The following is a 6,694-nucleotide window of genomic DNA, read 5'->3' on the forward strand; positions in this document are numbered from 1 at the left end:
CCCTTGTCAGGCCAAATCAAACAGATATTTAAAATCCTTTGTCCTGTCTGCCGTTAGATTCCTTAATACGCTGTAGGCGAACCTGCTGGGAAGGATGTACAGTACTGTAATCTGTGATGACTATATGTATTTATATGTATTTATTGTGTCATGTGTGTGCTATGTGAGCTCTACTGTGTTGAACTTTTGCTGCGAACCAAATTGCCCTTCGGGGACATTAAAGATTTTCAAATCAAATCAAATCAAAATATATAATGTTAGACATAAAGAGAGGCTGTAAATCAGCTTTATTATTGTCATATTTTCGTTCTTAGTCTGATCCATGTCAGGGTATTAGAATAGCCAGTCAGTTGCATTTCCTTTATAAATATGCGCAGGAAGTACAGTAGGCTTACAATTCCTCCCAAATACCGGTAGTCCATTTTAGTAGCTAGGTAATTTGTGTTTAGTGTTTTTCTGAATGTTGAATGCTGTCTAATCACTGTCACAACCTGTGACATGATGATGTTCATTCACTTTTCTTTTACACAGTTTTGAGATTAAAGGGGAACTATGCAAATCCGGTCTCTTCTCCTCTGTTTTGCTAAAACCTCCTCTCGGTCATATGCATTTGAATACAAAGAAACCAGCGAGAAATCAATCAACAGAGCTGTACAAAACTTTATATATCATATGATACCATGTATATATTTGTGCAGTCGTATCTGTCATAAACAAGAGATTACGGCTTACCGAGCGCGTTTGTGTGGCGGTGCCGCAGAGACGAGAGCTGGGACACCGGGTCAGAGGCTCTGATCTTACAAGGTTGGTTTTCAGACGCTAGGTGGAAGGCGGAGAGCCTCTATTCTCCCTGGAGGTATAAAATGGAGCATAGTTAAGCTACAAGTCCTGCATAGTTCCTCTTTAAACTAAATCAAGTGAAGGTCAGGTCATTTGAACCTGGAACTGCTGCACACAGCAACACACAGGTTCCCCTTCCTATGTTTGTTTTGAAAATAAGGAGACATGGTGACGTGTTTTGCTGCCATGGGCATCCATCCAGTAATTAACAAAACAATGATCATTATTGTGACCTGTACTGTATATAGCAGAATATACACAGACTTTATCTTTAATGTAAATAAAAAGATTATCTCTTTAATCGTGAGAGCTAGCCTACAACAGGATAAAATTATGCATCATGCAATGAACAGTGTATCTAAGTCACCTTTTCTTTTCAATATGGTTATGATGGAGAAGACTTGTTGAAATTGTACCTGAAGACAGACAGATGGATCGCTCCAATAGCCTACCACATGATGTGGTCAAGAGATAAAACGTCACCAAAGTGGAAACCAAGCGCACTGAGCCAAGTGTGGAGGAATGGGACAGGTTCACGGGTGACACCTGCACAGCTCGCTATTGCGCACACAGGACCTCCCTCACTGGTGCGTTCAGGACTGTTTTTCTTCTTCCTCTCTATCTCCCTCCCTCTCTCTCTGTCTCCATCAAACAGCTAATATCGTTCCCCAGCAGTAGCCTACTTGTTGATGCTCGAAAGCCATCCAAACAAACATCACCACTGTGGGTCAGAGGCTGTGCAATGAAACGCATTTACCTCGGAGGTCGGAATTTCCAACTCGGATCTTTCCGAGTTCCTAGTGCAATCGAACGCAGCATGACTGGAGCGACTGCTCCTCCCCCTGCCCAGGTCGTCAGGTAAACACCTGGTAAACACGCACTAGCTTTTCATTTACCAGGAAGTTTGGATTCGCAAATATGAAGTTGGTTTGCGAGCGCTAATATGGAATTAATTAGATAAGAGAAATTCTCTGATTAGACAGAGTTTCTAATAGATCACCAGAGCAGTGAGCAACAGGTGTAAATGTAGCTGGGGAAATCTATTGACTTTTTTGTTGTTTTTTGATGGCGTTTCTGGAATGAGTGTGCTGCCATGGTCAGAGTTAACGGCCTATGATCCTAATGGAGGCCATCCGACATGGAAATATTGTTCTTGTTGCTTCTTCTCTGTCACAGCTCCTCACCAGGTAAGCTAATGTTTGCTTTGAACATACTTTTATCTCTTTAGCTACTTGTCTTGGTGCTCTGTGTTTTGCTCCTCCGTTATGATTTTGTTTCACTAACATGATGACGGTAGCCTAGATCAGGGGTTCTCCACTAGTCTCACTCTGGGCTCCACATCTTCCCATGGTCATTAAGTCACGACCCACTTTTATAGAATTCAAACCAAGATTATTATTTTTTAAGCCTTTAAAAACTCATTTAGCTCTTTATTGAGCAAAGTGCATTTCAGAGCACATGAATGAAACTGAGGAGTTACCATGACAACTGCACGGAAGTGAACTAAATTAATATCAAACTGCACAAAATGGAGACCAACAAAACGATATATTTGACTTCTAATGCATCTCTGCATTCAGAGCATGTTCACTAAAGGGAATAAATATCAAATTGCACAAAATAAAGACCCACAAAACAAAACCAGATTCACTGCATCAGGCCACATTAATAAGAAACTGAGATCTTTACATTCAGAGCAAATGGAGCAAATAATCAGAAAGTGAGGAGGAGCATTACAACTGCATGTGTTCACGTGTCTCGTGCCTTTCAAAATAAGTTATTTTTCAAAATAAAAGACATGTCCAACATCAGATGTGCATTAAATATTATTTACTTTTCTGACCAGCTGTCCGCGACCCATCCAGAACGGGTCTAGACCCACTTTTGGGTCCCGACCCACCAGTTGAGAACCACTGGTCTAGCCTACGTCTTAACCTAATCCCAGTTCATCACAGGCTGAGTGTGTAGGCTTCTTACACTGAAATCTTTGTCCCACAGTGATTCACTCCCTGACGTATTTCTACTCCGAGTCTTCTGGGATCAAAACCTTCCCAGAGTTTAGAAGTGTGGTAAAGGTTGATGACATCCTGGTGTTACACTGTGACAGCACAACGCTGAGACTAAGGCAGGACTGGGTGAGAGAGGTGTTAGAGGAAAATCCTGATGTACACACATTCACCAGTGAGGAGTGTGTGGTTCAACCAATCCTCCTCAATGACAACATTCATGTTCTCATGCAGCACTTTGACCAGCCTGGAGGTACAGTACATGTCATAGTTCACTTGTTACTTGTTAGTACAGCGTTGCCTGTTGCAGACCAGTGCATGTTGTGGCCGGCGAAGCAGAAATCCAGCTCATCAGTGTTTTATGTTTTTCATTGCACTTTCTAATTACTGCTACACGGCAACTTGTGAGATGATGATGATCACTCATTTTCCTTTTACCTACTTTTGACATTAAACAAAGTCAAATGAAGCTCAGGTCATTTGAACCTGGAACTGCTGCACACAGAAGCACACAGGTTCACTCTATTTTGTAATGTAAATTTTAAAAAAAATAGGATCTCTATAATCATTAAAGTTACAAGACTGTGGGAACAGGCTGTTTTGCATTGTGCAGTGAACAGTGTGTACTGTAATGTCTGTCTCTGTCTCAGGTGTCCACATCTTACAGAGGCTGTACGGGTGTAAATGGGACGATGAGACTGAAGAAGTTACTGGATTTCTTCAGTTTGGTTATGATGGAGAAGACATGTTGACATTCGACCTGAAGACAGACAGATGGATCACTCCAATACCACAGGATGTGGTCAAGAGACTGAGATGGGAGGCTGACGTAGAGCAAAATAAGAACTTCTTACCTCTTGTTTGTCCTGAGTGGCTGAAGACGTACGTGAACTATGGGAGGAGCTCTCTGATGAGAACAGGTAGAGTCACATGACCTGATGTAGTTTCATTCACTCAACAATATTCAAACTGATTAATCAGACTGAATCACCACTGTGTCACCACTCCTCAGTCTGACATCACCTTGAACAGGTTGATTTCAGCAACAAACACAGACTTGTGATGGGATGACTTTAATCAAGATCTGTATTATTGGCAGTATTATTAGAAGCATGTGATTCAGTGGATGACAAGGTTGACCACTTTAGTTACTGGGACAGATATTTAGCCACTGACTGGCCAGACAGCATCTTGAGTTATTAAGAATGACAATAGCAACAGGAACAAATGAGTTCCTGAGCCTATACTTGTCCTCCATCACAGCGCTACATGTCTGTGGCTGGAAGAATGTGGACAGCTCAGATCAGCCAGGACAGAACAAGCTGCACTCTTTTACAACTCCCCAAAGTTAATTATGTTTTTTTGACTGATGCGCCTGTGCCAGAAGGTGAGCACTGATTTAGAAAAAGTGTATGGATATTTCCTTCTTTCTGGGTATTAGGGATTAGGAGAACACTTTTCTTTCTGTCTGTTATCTACGGCCCACACTACTCCGCTGTACACACTTATCACTTTAAGTAAAATTTGCCATCTGAAAAACTAGTAAGTTCCATTTGAGGGGTCAGGGGTCAGAGGACGTGGCTGTGATGTCCACTGGGCTTCTGGCAGCTCGGCTCAGGGTGGAGCTTGATATTTGTGAAGATCTGGGCTTTGTTGGGGGTCCTGTGTTTGGTTAGAAAACACTCAGAATAAATGTTAGTAGTATTATTAGCATTATTAGTCTCAACAACTATTGCATCAACGTATCACAGGAGACATGTGGATCATCTGAAATAAAATCTCTCTCTCTCCAGCCCCCCCCTCAGTGTCTCTCCTCCAGAAGACCCCCTCCTCTCCAGTCAGCTGCCACGCTACAGGTTTCTACCCAAACAAAGCTGTCATGTTCTGGAGGAAGAATGGAGAGGAGCTTCATGAGGACGTGGACCAAGGAGAGATCCTCCCCAACCATGATGGCTCCTTCCAGAAGACCATCCACCTCTCAGCAGTCAAACATGAAGACTGGGGGAACTGTGACTGTGTGTTTCAACTCTCTGGAGAGAAGAAAGACATCGTCACCAAACTGGACAAAGCTCAGATCAGGACCAACATGGGTAAGAGTGAGATCAGAGATGATGAAGTTGGGAAACACATTTAATTTAGTTTATTACAGAGTTTACTGTGGTTTCTCCTTATTACATTGTTGTTTCTCCAACAGAGAGCTCCACTACTCTGATCATCATCATTCTCGCCACTGCAGCCGTTCTCGCTCTCATCATGGGTGTCGTTGAATTCTTCATTTACAGAAAGAGAAATGGTGAGAAACTGAAACAGACACATTGATGCTTTATCCAGATCTGAGAAGTGAAAGAAACTTCAGCTTCCAACAAACTCAAGCATGATGATGGAGGAGGAGAGATAATCTGAGAACACTGAGTTCAGTTGTTTTAAACTGTAACAACTAACATGATTTGCATTTCCTCTTAATTTCAGCCAAGCATCCTCCGTCTCGTAAGTAAAACCTCTCTCTGTGGAGTCAAAAGGTTTTTATATTTCTGTCAGTTCAGAGGAGAATGTGAGTGAACATCAGCTAACAGTGTGTTTCTGACCTTACAGCTGTGCTTGACCGAAGGGTCACCATGGAGATGCAACCTCTTGCAGCAGGTCAACCTGAACACAGTGAGTTACTTCATGCAAAGCTTCTTTTTGGGCCTTTTTCGGTGGCAGTAAGATCTGAGTTGGTCTTGACCAATTCTACTTCCTCTACTTTTCAATTCTCTCTCTCTCTCTCTCTCTCTCTCTCTCAAAGTTTTTTTTTTAAAGTTCAAGTTCAAATGTGCTTTATTGGCATCATGACAGTTAAAAGAACTATGCTGCCAAAGCATTAGGAATCAATGACACAATACAGCTCATGAAACCAAATATATACAACAATATACAAATAAATAAAAAGTATACATACAATTATTTACCCTGTGTGTGTGTGTGTGTGTGTGTGTGTGTGTGTGTGTGTGTGTGTGTGTGTGTGTGTGTGTGTGTGTGTGTGTGTGTGTGTGTGTGTGTGTGTGTGTGTGTGTGTGCTGATCAAGTTCTCTCTCTCTCTTATACACAGTCTAAATGACATGAAACTTAAGAACAATATGTGCATGTTGCAACAGTCTAATGATGCCCAATCTTACCACACACACACATTATTTATTTTTTAAAGGATGAGAGTAACAAATGATCTCTCTCTCTCTCTCTCTCTCTCTCTCTCTCTCTGTCTCTCAGATCAGGACTAACTGAGATCAACAGTTGCTGATGTGACGTCTTGTCTGTCGTTTGCTGGATCTTTCTCAGCAAATTGACGAACCATACCGTCTAACACAACACTTCATCAGATACAGTTCAAGGAGAATTTCTTATTCCTAAATATCATATGACGTCACACAGCGGTCACACTGCCAGTATTTTGATCAACATTATGTCTGAAATGAATTATTTCACTCATAAGCCGTGTAATAAGTGGTATAATGAAGAGTTAGTCTTTTGTTATGGAGAAATAAAGACATCTTTCATTGTAGCCCATGCAGACTATGATCGTAGCTGTGCTAACTGGTGGCTTTTGCTAAAACTGTCTATTTGCTTTTCGTCTGTATATGGACAGACACAAAACAATGTAAATATGTATTTGTTTTCATGTGCTTTGTACCTCTCTAATAAAGTTCATTCTTAAAGTCCACATACTCATCTGTGACTAAGGAGTTTGATGAGAAGATCAACATTAGTTCAGCAGAATTAGCTTCCTGACAAGTTTAGCTGGACATAAACCAGGAGCTCTGTTCAATGTTCCCTCTAATCCCTCAAAGTTACATGACATGTACAAAAATATT

This window comes from Trachurus japonicus, chromosome 11 (genome assembly GCF_045865225.1).
Source record: "Trachurus japonicus isolate A0001 chromosome 11, Traja_1.0".
In the NCBI taxonomy this organism is placed as follows: Eukaryota; Metazoa; Chordata; class Actinopteri; order Carangiformes; family Carangidae; genus Trachurus; species Trachurus japonicus.